This window comes from Lolium rigidum, chromosome 7 (genome assembly GCF_022539505.1).
Source record: "Lolium rigidum isolate FL_2022 chromosome 7, APGP_CSIRO_Lrig_0.1, whole genome shotgun sequence".
Lineage (NCBI taxonomy): Eukaryota > Viridiplantae > Streptophyta > Magnoliopsida > Poales > Poaceae > Lolium > Lolium rigidum.
Window position 1 is genome coordinate 245230926 of NC_061514.1, and position 18940 is coordinate 245249865.

General features: G+C 44.0%; 1 pseudogene; it reads right to left on the reverse strand.

Moving 5' to 3' along the window:
* Positions 1–12548: 12548 nt before the first annotated feature.
* Positions 12549–14548, reverse strand: LOC124672596 (annotated as a pseudogene).
* Positions 14549–18940: the final 4392 nt, after the last annotated feature.

The window sequence follows — 18940 nt, forward strand, 5'->3', positions numbered from 1 at the left end:
AGATTGATTGTGTCCCTCGGCAGCCCCTCTCCCGGCCTTTATATAGGAGGCCAGGTCTCAAGGGTCCTAACCGAGGACGACTAGGTTTGACGTAGATTAGATCCAATCTTTCCTTATTTGTTCGTTTCCTGATCTTGTCCGCCAAGGAATCTTCTGACGCTCCGGCCTAGTGGCCCATCTCGCCTTCTGGTAGCTTCATGGGCTTCCAACTTGTCAATATCAGATAGGGCAATACTGGTTACCCGAAGGGTAATGCCCACGTCACTAGACGTTGCTCATATTAAGACCCCTCTCCCTCCAGGTTCGTACATAAGATCCATCAAGGCGGATTAATAATTAGCAAGTGGTGCAAATTGCAGTTTAGTCCAAATAGAATAGATCCTCCTTTTGTCACCTGCTATGACAAGAATTGCGAGTATGGCATATACTACTTCGATTCGTTGTCCCCGTCAAAGAAAAGGCACAGACATTTAACTGGGAATTACAAAGTTACTAATAAATGAAGAAGAAAAGAACAATCCGATAGATGACTAAGAGAACAATATGCATTGGACCGAGAATGATCCAGCTAAATACAGTTGATACCACATAATATGGGATTTTTCTTAACTGCAAATAAGGCATCGTTGTATTACCTCACTATAGGATACACCTCACATAGTTAATATATTCAGTACATTAACTTTTATACATACTCATACAAAAAGCCAGTAGTCTGGGTGACTAACTTAACCAATATGCATGGACATTATAAACTTCAATTAGAAAGACATGTGCATAGGTTTGAACTAAATAGAATATATGATCTAACATAACTATAAGACATTAACATAAGTGAATGATTCTCCAAGATTAAAATGTTTACGGAGAATGCGCACCAAAAGAGAAATAATGATATATCATCATCATCTTCATTAATTTGATCCTTGAGGACAGCCATGCGGTTTCCTTAAGCATCCATCAATATAAAGCACATTTTCTTATGGGCAGTATATCCAACGAACACCCATGCTAAAGAAGCAACATGATATCACGTAGTTTTCATTATGAAGGAAAACATACACATAACTAAAAATCCAAAACCAAATTAAAAGTAAGCACCATTATCTCTAAAATGAATTGGCTGTGATGAGATGGGAACAAAGGAGAAACAACCTTTACCTGAACATAACTGTTACAAATATGATAGAATGAGAAAAGGAGGCATCTCCAAATTAAATCCATACGCGAAGAACAATACAGAGATGAAGCAAAGACAAGGTAGTCACCTCGATCTAAAGAAGTATTAGAGGAAAATCTACAATCTGCATGTTTGCCCATATGGCTATTATAATGCACGGACCCATATTCATAAATAGCCGCTCTGTCTTTTTATGGTCATCTCCCTTAGCTTAGTTCACACACCAAATAAGAAATTATTGTGTTATTTTTGCAACTCACACGTATCATTTGCTGGCAAAATTGTTAAGCCAAATTTTCTAGGAAATTAGTACCTATTGAGGATCGGCTTATATATATTAACTAATAGCGGAGCTTCTTCTTATAACCAAACCAGGCCTTAGGTATGATAGTACATAAACACACATGAACGACAACCTATCTTTTATCAAGAACTTGCTCATGATTGATTTCCTTTTTTTGGAAGACCAAAAACAAACCAACAGGGGAAGGAACCCCTGTTATAAATATAGGTGGTGAGTCTCGAACCCTAGCTGCCTAGACATTTTGCTAGATAGGAAGTTATGTGGAAATAATGGCATATTGCCAATTTTAAAAAGCACTGAAGCACATTACAATGAAAAAATCGGAGCAGCAAATGAATCTAACAGGGGCCAATATTGCAGCCCCGTCTTCTCAGGCAGACCCATCATCAGATTGGGGTTCTACACAGCCTAGCTAGGTGCTCCCTTCACAAGATTGTCTATCTTGTAGCGATCAAGAAATAATGATTTGGCATCTTTAAGTCTGCAACATTATTTGCTATTGTTTGAGCAACTTAAAGACACTCGCGATAGAGATGATGGCCCTTCCAGGAATTCAGTCCTCAAAGACATTCACGAAGCAGTTCCCTGACATGTGTGTGAGGAACATCGCTACCATTTAATAGCTTGACAAATTCTACACCCTGAGAACTGAGAAGATGCACCGGCAGAATGTTATGATGCTAACCAGAGTAATGGTGGTCCTCTCAAAACTATGGCTCCCTGTAGACATATAATTTAACCCACTTGATCAAACAAACAAACCTCGTATGTAGGCTTGAGATGTTGATACAAATCATTCACTCCTGGTGCCATTTCAACAAACATGGTAGATTGCATCCCACGTTTCTATTCATTATACGGACAAAAAAAGTGATTTAGCAACAGCATTCGACACATTTATTATGCTTTTAGTGAAGCACACAGTAAACTGTAGAACCAGTAATTATCTCTGAATATATGCTTACCATGCCTTTAGTGAAGATCTTCTCACCATGCAGGAGTTATCTCTGTAGAACCAGGAGTTAGCTGTGAACGAACATGGGGTGAAGCCTTTTATTCCATAAGCATAAATACCGAGTTTTATCTATCTCGGTGCAAATATTGCTTCCTTAGCTCTGCGTCCTAAAGAAATGCCGGTGACAGGGAGAAAATTGGCTAACAATTTAGCATTACAAACTTATATTTCAAAGTCATAGCACCTGCAAAATATACAAAATATACAGACCTGCCCCAGTAACCATAGATTTTGCATCTATTATAATGCTGCTCAGCTTGATCAGTTTCGCCTGCAATGCAAAATAAAATATGGTAAGAACTTATATGCTAAGAAGATTATTAATCTGATGACATTTCTTTAGTGTACATAAAGGAGCATAACACAGTGGCAAAATATTTTTCACAAATTTACCACCCGTACTACACAAAATGGAGATTCTTTGTATATTTGTAGATATATCGCACAAGTGAGAACAAAGAACTCTAATTAATTCTCACCTTTATTAGAGGAACAAGAGGGAGCTGAACAGACGTGGGATATCATCCTGGATTGGCAACAAGGCATGCATTTCTTATTTCATCTCAAAGAATTTCTGTCAAACCATACACAACCTGTTCCTGAATAAACAGAGAATCAGGAAATGATTTCACAACAAACATATATACTGGCATAAGAGCAATAAAAAATATGATGGGATACAGAGGAATCTAATTCAAGCCCTACATAAATAAACAAATGGAAGTTATTAAATAAGTCTGTAGGAGAAAGTAGTACAAGAACCTGAAGTTTTGTTGCCCTATGAGCATGACCATACCACTCTGCATACTGATTGATGTCACACAATCAGAAATCCTGCAAGCATGGTAAATCACTCATAAGAATGATTGGCTGTTCTCTAACCAAGGCATTACCTACATAGATAATAAAGCGTGAGTTTGTGGAGATCATACCATTGGGAGATCAACAATCTTCAGTTGTCTAGGTAAATCTCTAGTAATTTCCTGATAGAAGAACTTGCAAATGAGACATTAGTTGAAATATCTTTGGAATAAAATATTATCTTCCAATGGACAACAGTAATTTGATTCCTTAACAAAATTCAGAAATTAACAGAAAACATTTCAGAAAATGCTTGATAAAGATAAATAACCTATGTTGTTCCATGAGACAAGCAATAAAAAACAACATCAACATCAACATCTGAAAAATATGCATCTTCAAGTGTGACAAAAGTTGGTAGGTCCTGCAATATTAAAAGAGATCAACATTATGTCAACATAAATTCATATAAAGAAATATGCTACTTCTTAAAGGTTCAGCTAACTCCGTATATACAAGGATGAAATTTAGACCAATGTGGATTTTGAAGAAATTACCTAACCTAACATCATGGGGATTTTGTCACTAACATCATAGAGGAGAGGGGATTTGGTGGCCACCCATCTCCCAACGACCTTCACCTTCTCCCCTCCCGACCCGTTGAGGAGATACAGAGACCATGCCATGCTTATAGGGCGAGGGCGTGGGAGTGCAGCGGCGGCACGATTTTGGCTACAGGGAGGACAGGAGGTCGGGCTAAGGAGGGTGGCGGCCATAGGTATTACCTGAACGCATGAGGAAGAGACGGAGCACAACGGCCACCTGCCCCTCTCCCTGGAGATGGCGACTGCGTGAGGTTGTGGTGCGGGCGGAGGCCTGCAATTCCTCCCAGCCATGGGAGCTCGACCAGGAGATGGGGCGCCCATGTCGTGCCCCTGCAACCGCATCAAGGTACTGGAGGTGGGAGCGCCGCCCGCGGAACTTCCGGCAAGCCGCGCTGTAGCACGCCATGGAGACGTCCAGCGAGCGCATAAATCGCCGTTCTACAGGGAGATGGAGGGCATTGGGGAGGAGGCTAGGGGCTGGAGATGGGGAGTGGGAGAAGGAGAATGCTGGGCGGCCAGGGAGGCGGAGCGGCGCCGCCATAGGTGGTAGGAGAAGAAAGCAAGGGGATTGGAGAGGAGGAGTCGTGTGAGGCGATTTGGTTGCGAGACGCCAGGCCGGGCGGGCTTTCACACGACCCATGGATAAAACGCGGGTTCGTGAGAGGGTCTCGCGCCCTGGACGAAATCGACGGCGGAGATCGCGCCACGTCAGCTCGATCTGACGGCCGAAAATCCAAAGCGATGTGAGACCCCCTATGGGGGGCATCATATACACCTTTAGATGCAGAGCAGCGAAGGTGACATTGGCATCGGAACAGAATAAGAATGCTATATACACGCATGTTTGTTTGCATTTGCGTAGCTTGCAAGGCGAAACAAGAACCTCGAGCCAGAGAAGCATCACAATAATTATATGTATCTATTTTAACATTATCAGTAAAAAATTAAAGCATATGTGAAGGTGATTATTGTGTCAAATAATGTATATATATTGCCCTAAAATTTCTTCCAACATTTCTAGGTTCATTGCAAATATTTTTGGCAATTTTCTAAATGGGGTTGATGCTAGGTTGTCTATCGCGTTATGGTTTTGCTCCGTTCATGGTCGCCACTACAACGATTGGAGGATTGCAACCTCTTTACGAAGGTGTCTACACGATTGGAGAACATGACGAATAAGTTTATTTCCCAACATGGGTGGCAGCATATTAGGCGGATTGAGGCAAATGAAACTTAACCACCGGGATAGTCACATTTTTTATCTTCCATTTAGGAGTCTGTTTATGAACATGTGGACTTGTGAATGGCTATGTGCATCTTGTTATGCAGAGGCTGGGTGTAACGCTTCAAAACCTTTTGAGTAATAGATCATCATTTATCGAAAAATTCACCAATAATGATATGTCAGTATCAATATTACTGACTATGTCAGCTCTGTTAAGTTTCATGCACTAACCAACTATTTCAGAAAACTGATCTGATAGAAAGTGGCTAGGCAATCCATTCTCTTCGGTTTATATTCACTTTCGTTATCTATAGGAATGTAGATGAATCGAATGCACTCTATCGTTCACTGTACGCACTGTCTATATAACTTTATATTTTTGTTTTGAATATGCCTAAAAAATTAGGCATAATCAACCAAAAGAAAAGATAAAAAAAAAGTACACAAAATAAAGCACTTCATACACCATGAAAAAGCGCTATTCCTCGTGCCGGTTTTGTTCCAAGGTAAAGACTACATGTTCGAAAGAGGAAAGCGGACCGAGGACAATAAAAACATCGTTGTAGGTAACCAGACTTCATAAACATTGATTGCAATGTTGCATGTGTGCATTCAAAAGTTCTACAAACTCTTGATTTGTTTCCTTGTGTACGCACATGCAAAATGTTGCAATGTTGCTATAAAGAGTTCATGCAATGTTACATACGTGCACCGGCGGAGCTACGTTAGGATCGAACTGGACCATGGCCCTCCCAGGATTTCTGTGGAAAAAATATGTATGGCTATGTAGGAGAGGCCCAACCTATTAACACATATTCCTTTGGCCCTTAGGCTGCCTCCAGACTCAGCAACGCTGTCTTTCACAATTCGTCCGTCTCTCTACCATGGAGCATGGAACGTCTCAGGAATCACACTGGAGTTTGCTGCTGTTGGAGCGGGCAAATCCATCTACCTTGGTGACCCTCTCCATTCTGAAACAGTGGTCTGTGATGTCTACGCACGCTTCTATTCCTGTAGACAGTGTTGGGCCTCTAAGAGCAGAGGTTTGTAGAACAGCAGCAAGTTTCCCTTAAGTGAATCAACCAAGGTTTATCGAACTCAGGGAGGTAGAGGTCAAAGATATCCCTCTCAAGCAACCCTGCAATTAAGATACAAGAAATCTCTTGTATCCCCAACACACCTAATACACTTGTCAGATGTATAGGTGCACTAGTTCGGCGAAGAGATAGTGAAATACAAGTAATATGGATGATTATAAGTAGTAATTGCAATCTGAAATAAAAATGGCAGCGATCGAACATGTAGCAGAACTTGTTGGAAACGGTGTTTCAATGCTTAGAAACAAGGCCTAGGGATCATACTTTCACTAGTGGACACTCTCAACAATGATCACATAATTGAATAAATAAATGCTACTCTCAAGCACTCTCTTGTTGGATAACAAACACCATTCATTCTGTAGAGCTGCAAAAGCACACCTCAAGCCTAAGTAAACAAGCTCCACAATGTCATAAAGGAATCACACACGATGCGCATACTGTCACCATCACACCGTGGAGAGTGAATCCGGAGTTCATATTAAAGTAACCTCTAGAGTGCATAATAGACAAGAGTAACATCTACATATTCAACTAGATTACAAAGCTCATGATCACATAAAGATCACACCATGGAAGAGAGAGATGAACCACATAGCTACCGGTAGAGCCCTCAGCCTCGGGGGAGAACTACTCCCTCCTCATCATGGGATACAGCAACGGCGATGAAGATGGCGATAGAGTCGATGGAGATGGATTCCGGGGGCACTTCCCCGTCCCGGCGGCGTGCCGGAACAGAGACTTCTGTCCCCCGAACTTGGCTTCGCGATGGCGGCGACTACGTAACTTTTCTTGGAATATGACTGGTGGTGCTAGGATTTTCGGAGACGAATGAATATATAGGCGAAGAGGCAGCGTCGGGGGAGCCAGGGGGTGGGCTCCCCACACCTGGGCGCCGCAGTTGGCCCAGCCGCGCCGCCCTATGGGGTGGGGGCCCCTTGGCCCCCCTCTGGCCCTTCTCTGGCTCTCTGGGTCCGTCTCGGCAAAATATTGACTTCTGTCTTCGTGGGGTCCAATTCCGATAATATTTCCTGTGTAGAATTTCTGAAACCAAAAACAGCAGAAAACAGGAACTGGCGCTTCGCCATCTTGTTAATAGGTTAGTCCCGGAAAATGCATAAAAATGATATAAAGTATGAATAAAACATGTAGGTATTGTCATAAAACTAGCATGGAACATAAGAAATTATAGATACGTTGGAGACGTATCAGCCTGCCCTGCGGTCGTGGCTGGAGCAATGAAACTGGGCGCAAATAGACTAATATCTGAATCTGATTCAACTGTGGTGAAGGCTCTCAACAGGGACGAGCATGACCGATCGAAGATATATGGCCGTTTTGATTCAACAAGCAAGGAGTCTAAACAGGGGGAAGCATTGGAGCAGCAGCTGTCCAACAGACAATAACGTCGCCGGAGCCATAGGGGCAGGGGGTCACCGGAGGCACGGACAAGACACACCGATCTGAGATCCAGCCAGGCACTAGCGGCTGCAGCTAGCCCTAAAATCGAGCGCCTACTCATCTCTAGTCTCCATGTTCGGGTAGTTTTGTTTCTTTCCCCTAGTTTCTTCGTTAGAAGTTTGATAGCCGGTTATCTGCTGATTTTTAAGCATGAGAGCAAAAGTATTGAGCAATGACTAATTTCTAATGAAGTGGCATGATTTTGAATCAAAATAGCTCTCCTTTAGCATGGCACGCCCATCATTTTCTTTGAAGCTCCGCCACTGCATACGTGTTTCTATAATTTTGGTTTCATCGGGCACGGATGTTGGATGCGGTGATTTTTGTGCAAATGGCAACACCGTTTTTTATCGTGTTGATGCAACAAACGAGGATTTGTTGCATACATTTTTTTCTACAAGGTCGTGTTCTAATTTTATGAACTTTCCACACATTCTTTACATATTCATGAAAAATATCGTTGCAAAGAATGTTGCATTCTGAAAAAAAATCTTGCTGGAAATCTACATGTTCAATATCTTCAAGAAAAAAATCATCAAAGATTGTTCCAGAAAATCTGAAAAAATATTGCACTAAAACCATGAACTTAACATCTTCCTACCAATATACTGTGGTGGTATGTTGAAAAAATATGTTTTCCGCTACACGGATGTTTCATTGTTGCGAATGATATATGGTCCAAATATATATTTTACTATTATTAAACCACAATCAGTGGTGATGGCACATCGTCCCATTTCATCGATCGCAAAAAAATCACTCTATGTGCCGTCTATACATGATGTGGGAAAAAAACATAACGAAATCATTAGAAAAAGACCGGCCTTCGCAAAGGGAAGGCAACCCTCCGCACACGACAAGTGGCGCGCTGTGGTGGCGGAAAATTGTTGGGAGTGGTCTCCCTGCTCGCCACGGGTCGCAAGAGGAAGAAAACTGGGGATGAGGGAGGAGAGAGAAGGACAGAGAAGGGTGGGTTGTCTTAGTTTTTTCCTTTATTTTCCAAATTCATTTTTGTTAAATGAAATATCTTGAGAACCATATTCCAAATTACAAACATTTTAACTTTTGAGATCCTCGTATCAAGATCTTCAAAACTAGATCTTATTGATGGGTTTCAGAATACTTTTTACGTACATCCAATATTAATATGCTTGTACTTGTGGTTTACCTAACTATACTCGTACTTCAACTGATAAGTACTTTTTTGTGTGTATTTAATTTAGTTTTTCTCTTTGTTCAGTAAATGTACTTCCTCGTGTGCGCTACTATATATGTACTTATGTGCTTGTATTTTTTCGTGTGCGCGATTGTACTTCTATACCAGTACATGCTCGTGTGCGTGATTCAACTTCTGTACCTATATTTTCTCGTGTGTGCGACTGTATTTTTGTACATGTAGTTGCTCATGTGCGCGACTGTACATGTATTTTGCTCGTATGGGTGACTGGAATTTTGTACTTGTACTTGCTCGTGTACGTGGCTGTACTTTTGTACCTGTATTTGCTCGTGTCTGTGACTGTACTTCTATACATGTACTGCTGGTGTGCGTGATTGTACTTATGTAGCTGTACTTGCTCGTTGTCACGACCGCACCTGTATTTAGTAGTTTGCGCGATTGTATTTCTGTACCTGTACTAACTCGTGCGCGCGGCTGAACGTACGTTGATGGATGTACGTGCGTGGCCGAACTTACTCGGATGTACGCGTGTGGCCGGACATATGTGGTTGTACACAGGTGGACATAAGTACTAGAGTTGCTCTCATTACTACTCGCGCACATGGACTATCACGCGGGACTAACACGTGTCAATCTTATGTATATTGTGCAGGACAAAGTTTTCGTTCGTGAAGTTCGGTATCCAGCAAGTGGTACAAAGCACTATGTCTATCTACACAACCGGTTTTAAATAATAAATCCATCAGAAAGATGAAGATATCTCTCAAAACAAAGGTCTTTGCATGGTATCTTCGTCGAGATGTGATTCTTACTATTGATAACCTTGTAAAGCGTTGTACGAAATGTGTGTTCTGTCACGAGGAAGAGACAATAAAACACATTTCTTCAACTGTCGAGTTGCTAGATCTATATGGTCAATCATTCAGATAGGTTCTACCTTATACCCTCCCTGAAAGAACATCTCTCACATTATGTTTTGTGTGTTTGATGTCAATATATGTGATACACTAATGTTTGTTTAAGTGGTACAGGGTTTACATAGATTCATATTTATGTGTGTTGGATTTGGTCGGTCTGTCAAAAAGATAACAGCAAAAGTTGGCCAGGCCGGATAATCCGGGCCGGATATTGTTGAAATATCCGGCCCCCTGTTTTTGGCTAAGTCTTCGAGGAAAAGCTGCGCAGTATGGGGGCCGGACATTTGACCGAATATTGTCCCGGTATTGTACCAGGGCCGGAATATCCGGGCCGGATATTTTGGAAATATCCGCCCCCCCCGAATTTGGCTAAGGACTGGAAGAAAAGCTTCTCTGGCATAGGGCCGGATAATTTCACGGTTTTGTTCCGTAGGCCGGATTATCCGGGGAGGGCGGATTATCCGGCCCTTACTTAGGCCGGAATATCCGGCCCCCCGGAAGCTGCAACGCTCATTTTTGAGAGGGGGTATAAATACCCCCTTCTTCTACCTTGGTTGCTTGCTCAATCATTATACAACAAATCTGCCAAGCCACCTCCATTAGAGCCACCTCAAGAAACACAAGATTTGCAAGATCTCCTTCCTCCCCCAACCAAAGCTCTTGATCTTTGGAGATTCGAAGGAGAAGACACCGATCTACATCCTCACCGAAGCGTTCTTCATTTCCCCTCTCTTGTTTGAGGGATCTCATGCTAGTGTTCCTATTTGGTTCCCTAGTTGATTTGTTGTTGATGTGTTGTTGTTGATTGTTGTATTGTTACTGATTTGGGAGCCTCCAATTTGGTTGTGGATGTGTGCCCCAAGAACTTTGTAAAGGCCCGGTTTCCGCCTCGAGGAAATCCCTTAGTGGAAGTGGGCTAGGCCTTCGTGGCGTTGCTCACAAGAGATCTCGAGTGAAGCCTTCGTGGTCTGTTGGTTTGGCTTGCGTAGCAACCACACTCCTCCAAACGTAGACGTACCTTCTTGCAAAGGAAGGGAACTACGGGAATCATCTCCGTGTCATCGCGTGCTCCACTCTCGGTTACCTCTATCCCATTCTATCTCCTATTGCGTTGCTATACCTTGCTTAGTTGATATCGTTATCATATAGGTAAATTCACTTAGTTGCATATCTAGAGAATTTACCTTTTGTGTCAAGCCTAAATTGAAAAAGAACTAAAAATTGATTAGCACCTATTCACCCCCCCCCCCCCTCTAGGTGCGGCATACGATCCTTTCACTCCCCGTAGCATTACAAAGATTTTTGGCAATTGCTTTAATGGGGTGGATTCTAGGTATAAAACGATTATCAGAGTGGGAGCGATTGCGGCTGCATGGTCGCTTTGGCTATGTAGGAATGACAAGGTTTTTAATGACAAAAATTGTTCTCTTATGCAGGTCATCTACCGGCGTACGATTTTGCTCCGTTCATGGTCGTCACTTCAGCGTTTGGAGGATCGCGACCTTTTTATGGAGGTGTCTACATGATTGGAGAACACGGCCACGGAGTTTATTTCCCAACATGGGTGGCTGCATAATCGGAGAATTGAAGCCAACGGAGTGTCATAGTAGTTGGCTTTTATCTTTTTTGTATCGTACATCGATGGATCCTAGACTTCTGAACGGCTGTGTGCCTCCTGGTTATGCAGATGCTGGATGTAATGCTTAAAACTTTTTTAGTAATAAATCACCCCTTATCGGAAAAAAAATCCAGCAAGTGGTACCAAAAACATAAAAAAAACACTAATAAAACATGGAGAAAACGTTCCTTCGTCGGCCCCTGATGGCAGCCTGGTCCAGCCAAGACCTATACTAAAATGGGCCAATCCGCATTCAGGAGACGGATTTCCAAATGGTCCAGTTCATCCATGAGGAAAGATCATGAGGGAAGATCGTCAAACATCGACGCACACTGCCTAGCTAGATCCTCTATCTATCTAGAAGTGGGCAGGCATGTGTGGTTTCAAACTCCACCTGAGGGTGTTTGTAATATATAAAACATTATATGAATAAATGGGTGTGAGTTTTCTCAACAACAAAAAAAGCAAAGCATGCTGCCTGTTTGTCTCCGACCAGGACGCTGCCGTAGGCAGGCAGCCGCGGGTCAGCAGCAAGCATGGGTCTCACGCGCTGGCATCACGCTCAATTACCTATTACTTCCTGGCAAGGGTTATGCAAATCTGGGTCACTATGTTCCCAAGTCTTAATCGATTCGCTGCTGAAGATGTTGTTGACCGTGGCTAAACTTGCAATGCCAATTGCCAAGCCAGCTAGAAATAGATAAATTGTTCGATTTTCATAAATTGTTCAGCTGCTATAGAAAGCTACAATACAAAGATGGTCATTGGCTGATAGCGCCCATCGGTTATTCTGGTCGCCCGAAGCCGTGGTCTGTGTGTTTGTACACTAACACCAACACGTCTGTCCGCAGTCGCTACTGCTCAAGTGTCAGTTCAGTTTCTTCAGTTACAATAAAGTGCAGTGGTCTGTGTGTTTGTATACAAACACGTCTGTCAGTAGCTAAGTTTAAGTTAACGTTTGTTTAGACTTAAACCACGTCTGATCCTCGTGGGATGGCACGAGTTGTGGAGGGCGTGGCGAGTTTGTAGGGGAGATGGACATGGCGATGGTGGGATGGCACTGTCAGTAAGCCAGTCTTTAATCCCAGTTTTCAGCGTTTTCAGTTGTATCCTAGCCTCAAATAAAAGGAGAAAAAACAGAGAAGTGGTTAATTGTACACCACGCAAAATACTCTGTCCCTCTCTGGTTGCCTTGTTCGTGTTCCTGTGAGTTCATCTCTGCCATTGTTGGCAACAATATACCAGCTTCTTCTTCCAGAATAGATCATAGAGCCAGTATCGAACGTACACAGCGCCACAGATACGTAAACGCGCCAGAATACATAGGCATTAGAACAAGACGACGGCTCGCGCCGGACGCCACACTGTTGGCACCGGATGTCACAAGCGAAGTGGGCAGCGTCTCGTCGAACTGGACGAAGGACCTGTAGGCGGCGTTGGGCTGCCAGAAGGCGGGGATGACCTGGTCGGCGACGAGGGACCTGCCGGACTCGTCGGTGACGCGCAGCGAGAACGGGCCCTGCAGCGGGCGGAGCCTGTCGAGGCGCCAGATGGAGCCCCAGGACTCCTTCATCGGCGTCCAGAACCCCGTGGGCACCCTGTCCGGCAGCCGCGACTCCATGATGTCCACCTGCACGGCGTCGCCATCGCCGTCCTCGTACTCCACCAGGATGGCCAGGTAGTTGGGGTTGGAGCCGTGCTGCACGCGGAACGTCACCGTGAGCCCCGGGTACTGGCAGGGCACCCTGAGATGAAGAATGCCATTTTCCCAGTGTCAGTTTCAGTAGCAACCATGAATGAACAACAAGAGCAGCATGCCAACAAATCTGCTTTTTGGTGTTTTCTGCTTTCTGATAATAAAAGATCTGCCACTAAAATATTTTTAGCCCGTACAGGTAGGATGTGCAATTGACAATTAGCGGGATGAAACATGAAAGTGCAGGCAAAGAACAAAGCTGATTTTAACTAAGTTTGCTTTTGTACAGAAGCGGCAGTGGCAAGGAAAGTAGCCAATGGTGGCGAAGGAAAGCTGGATGCCACGGATGTCGTTGTCTGTTAAAGTTAAGCATGCTACGATTAAGATAAGTTGGTGACCTCTTGAACTGCATGTCGATGATGCCGGCGTGTCGGAGCTCGTCGTTGCGGCCGTACTTGGCCATGCGGCCGAAGGCGGTGCCGCTGAGGTCGAAGTGGTAGCGCGAGACCGGGTAGTAGTTCATGTCCGTGATGATCACCGTCTCCGGCACGCCGGAGCAGGCACGGTGGGCCAGGCACCTAATCTGCATCGCACGCAAGAATCCAAGATCCATGGAATCAAATTACTCTACTACATCACAGGCTGTCTCTAGGGGAAAGAAATCGCACGAGACGACAGCGTCGGCACAATACTGTCAGTGTGAAACGAGAGTGCATATGCCGGCCGCCGACGGTAGGTAGCTAACCTGGTAGCATGCGCCGCACCCCTTGCCGTCCTTGAATATGGGCTGGTTGCCGCACGACGTCATGGAGGAGAAGGGGTACTGGTTCACGTTCTTGAACCCGCAAGCACCACCTGCATCCGGTGATTTGGTGTCGACATACAGGGACCATAATCAGCATTCAGCAATGCAATTCACACAGAACAACTGGTAGACATGGCAGTGGCAGTACCGTTGTCGTAGGGCCCGGCGCCGTTGGGAGCGCCGTACCAGGTGGCCCGGGCAGCGATCCAGCTGCCGTCGTCTGCATTGGTGCCGCCGGAGCTGGAATTGGAGGTGGGGACAATGGTGGCCGGGACATTGGTGGCGGGGACATTGGTTGCAGGGACATTGGTGGTGGGCGCAGGTGGAGGTGGGTAACAGAACAGATCAGGCAGAAAGCCGCAGCCGCAACATCCATGGGCCGCGAGCAGGCAGAACAGAGCAACCACAGGGGCAGAGGAGAAGGCTGCTGCCATCGCTCGGCCGCTGGTGTGCTGTGGCGAATGCCGTACTCCGGTGGTTAATGCCGTCGGCGAAATGCCAATTTGTAGGCCCGCGCAGTAAAGGGATCCAACTGAAGCGCCGTCTTGTGCTTGTGGAAGGAAGGAATGTAGAAGTGGACCAAGGGCAGTGATTCGTCGCCTCCCTTTCTGACGGAGATTTCACACGCGAGGGCGAGCGGAAGCTGTGACAGGGACGCCGTCGTCGGAGCTATACCACTCCCTGATGTCCAGCTCCGGCCGCCTCGCCGGTGCATCAGATCCGGCAACCAGCTTCGCCTACGCGGAGACAGAGAGCACGAGCTACTGAAGCTACACGGCGGTGTAGGAGGGCATTGAAGTTGCCGAAGATGGTCTCTCCCATCTCCACCCCAACCTCTTCACTGCAGCAGAAGAGCAAGAAAGATTGAAGAAGACTCCTACCTAGGTACACAGTCTATCGAATCCTTGAGGTAAGAGAACAGATCACTGTAAAAGAAACGAAAAGACTCACATTCTTCACCAGTCTGAGCAGTGCAGCGCAGGGAAGCAGCTATGCTGCTCCGGCGAGAACAAACCGGCGGTCACGGAGCTGTAAGGCAAATGTAAAGGGTCCGCCGAAAGAGATGCCACCGGGGAACCAGAAGGGGCCGTAGAACAACGCCGCTGCTGTCGACAGAGACCCTGATGGGCAGGGTCCCGGCGGCGGCGGCGGCGGGGAAGGACGCTGGAGAAATGGCAGAGGCGACTGTGGGTGTGAGTGCGCGAGGATTTTGGGAGGGGAGTGGGACTGAGGGATATAGAGATTTTTTTTTCTTGAGGATGGTGGGAACAGGGAAATAGAGACGAAGACGTTCGAAGCACTAGTGGGCTTTAAAGCCCTTTATGATGCCCCAAACAAGTAGTATTACTACTATTAATTCCTGACCCAATACTTTGGTGGCCTGATAAGCCCATCAAATAGTCACAAGGCCCATTACTTAGCAAAATTTGAGCACTACACTTATAATGTGTCGGTTGGCAACGGTTAGAAAAATATCAATTGTTCTAAAAAAAAAAGAGTTCAGTTTTGCTTGTCTCGCATGGAGCAAGCTTGAGAAGTATCGAGAGAGTTTTGGTACTCCCTCTGATTCATATTAATTAACTTTAATATAGATGTATCTATAACTAAAATATATCTAGATGCATTCATATTAGAGTCAATTAATATGGACCGGAGGGAGTACTATAATTTTGTTTCCCCAAAACACATGGGATGTTCAAAACGACATAGCTCTTGAATCGTTCGTCTGAATTATAACCCATTTTCATCATTGCGTTTCTATCTTCGACACGTATTTAAAACTACTCCATATTGATTGGTTCCGGCGATACTTTGACATAAGACGTACTTCGCACACTAGTGCATGTGTACTCCATGTGGTGTATGTGTATTTCCCGAATTATTATCTCTTTGCTTCCTGTGTACGAGTGTGTTTTTCTCATTTGGCAATATTAGTGTATACTTCAAACGATTGTTGGGTTATAGGAACCGCAATTCTTATTGGACTAAATTTTTAAAATAAAAACCATACGAATGAATTATGAACAATTTTCATCTTGCGCTTATCGCGTCGTAATCTTTGAAACTAGATCCATATTCATATGTTTCGACATGATTTTGTGATGCAAATTAAAATTCTTGGATTGTATATGTGTACTTTCCACCGAACTATGCATATACTTCTCATATTAGTGTCAAATTCGCATGGTGTGTCTATTGATGTTCTTTTTGTGCGCTTTCCATGTTTTGCGTGTACTTTTTAGGCTTGAGTGTGTGTGTGTTTTACGAATACTTCTCGTGTATGATTGTGTAATTCTCATGTTTATGCGTACTTTGTGGTTGGGTGTGCATTTCTCGTAATTGTGTGTGTCTTTTTTCATGTTTGTATGGGCAATTCACATGTTTATGTGTGGGTGTACTTCCCAATTTAGTGTGTGAGATGTGTACTTTCATTTGCTCTTTGTGTGTATTTTTCTGTTGTGTGTATCCCTCGTATGTGTGTAATTTTCACAATTAGTTTGTATGCCTCTCCCTTTGTCGCAATGGTAATGTCTTAGAAGTACCAACCATGATGCCTAGATGTATTGAACTATCCAGAAGAGCAAAAATTTGTATCACCTCACAGGTATCGAGAAGGGGCGTTGGGAGGTTCTGACTAAAATAAAAGGAAGTGACTACCTAAGGCATATGAGTGATGCTTAATAGAACCGTGAAATTTATTCTTGGATGTTTCGAAAAACAAAAAATAACCCTCTTATGAATAAATCATGTTACTAAAAATTTATAGAGTTATCTAGTGACTACTTCGTAGGTGAAAAACTTAGACCCAATGGTTCTCACAAAAGTTGAATGTTACATAGGAAACAAAAAGAGTATAATTATTTTTTCTCTTGTTCATCTCTCGCTGGTCCGGAAATTCCGCGCTAGATTTTTCCCGTGGCTATAAAAGAGGTGTTTGTGTGAAGAAAAAGCGGAAAAATGTTCGATTTTTAGATACTCTTTGAGAGGTTTTCACCTAAACCAACTTACTCTTTTCAGGCGCATTTGAATATGTACACCCTTTGTTCCATAGATCTTGTCGTAGATTATGAAACATGTTTGATTTTCAGCTACTCTTTGAGAGTATTTCGCAATGAACCAACTTACTTTTTGCATGCACATTTTTATATATACTCCCTCCGTTCCATCAATCTTGTCACAAATTTGGATAATCTTCGACGAGATTTATGAAACAGAGGGAGTACAACATAACTATCACTCAAAAGAAAATATATAATATAGGATTAAAGGTAGCCTTTTTTTGGCTAGCATTTTAGAGGTCATATAGTGCTTTACCCAACAAGCATATGAACTACAACCGACAACGGAGTTCACTATCCAACTAGCATGTTAACTACATGTGGTCTAGACAAAAAAAAAACAAATGTGACAACCAATTTTTTTATGCAATGTATTTTTTCAAAATTCTTGTGGTCCGCGTCACTCAAAATACATTGTACCTTTTTCAACATTTTGCAGGTTCAAAAAAAATCTTGTTGTATATACGCGAAAAGTTATATGTCTGTAACTTTTGGATACTGTTTTTGATATTTAAAAAAAATACTAGGTTCAATATATGTGCACTTGTTCGGACAAACTCTAAATTTAGTACTCCCTCCGATTCATATTAATTGACTTCAATATGGATGTATCTAGAACTAAAATATGTCTAGATACATCCATATTAAAGTCAATTAATATGAACCAGAGGGAGTATATCATTTAACAAGAGCTAGCCCAAGCCCACGGTAGTGGGTACTGTGCTTCCGCACAGGGCCCATGAAGTTTGAGGGCCCAAATTTTTTAAAGTTTCCATTTGTATAAGTTATAATAGGATTTTCCTATATATCGTTGAAAGGATCGTATGCCGCACCTAGAGGGGGGGGGTGAATAGGTGCTAACCAATTTTTAGTTCTTTTTCAATTTAGGCTTGACACAAAAGGTAAATTCTCTAGATATGCAACTAAGTGAATTTACCTATATGACAAGGTTATCAACTAGGCAAGATATAGCTACGCAATATATAAGAGATAGAGTGGGATAGAGGTAACCGAGAGTGAAGCACGCGATGACACGGAGATGATTCCCGTAGTTCCCTTCCTTTGCAAGAAGGTACGTCTACGTTTGGAGGAGTGTGGTTGCTACGAAAGCCAAACCAACGGCCCACGAAGGCTTCACTCGGATCTCCGGTGAGCAACGCCACGAAGGCCTAGCCCACTTCCACTAAGGGATTTCCTCGAGGCGGAAACCGGGCCTTTACAAGGTTCTTGGGGCACACATCCACAACCAAATTGGAGGCTCCCAAATCTGTTACAACACAACAAATCAACAAACATACATCAACAACAATCACTAGGGATCCAAAGAGGAACACTAGCAAGGGGGCCCTCAAGCATAAGAGGGGAAATGAAAAACGCTTCGGTGAGGATGTAGATCGGGGTCTTCTCCGTCGATTCTCCAAAGCACAAGGGATTTGGATGGTTGAGGAAGGAGATCCGATGGATTTGAAGTTCTTGGTGGCTCAACAATGGTGTATCTCTTTTTAGAAGGGGGAATGAGCAACCCTAGCTCAATGGAGAAGAAGCACTTAAAAAGGGGGCAGCTGATTCGGCCGTTGGAGAGCTGGGCAGGGGTGGCCGGTAGTACCGGTGAATTTGGGCCGGTACTACCGGACTTGGGCGAGCGCGCGAGGCCAGCCGGGGGCGCCACGTGGCTCGGAGGGCTCGGTCCGGATGGGGAGGCCGGAGCCTCGGCCGGGGTACCGGCCGTGGTACCGCCGGGTGCCCCAACCTCCCTGGAAGTATACTGAGGCGCCCCCCCCCTTCCCCGGTACCTTGGGCGGTACCCAGGCCGGAGCCTCCGGCCGTGGCCAGGCCGGCGGTACCGCCCAGGTACCCTCCTTCTTCTTTTCTTTGTTTTCTTTGCTTCTCTCTTCTTCTTCATAATTCTTTCTTCCTTCTTTTCTTTCTTATCTCTTTCTCTTCTTCTTCTCATTTCTTGTATACTCTTCACACTTAAAG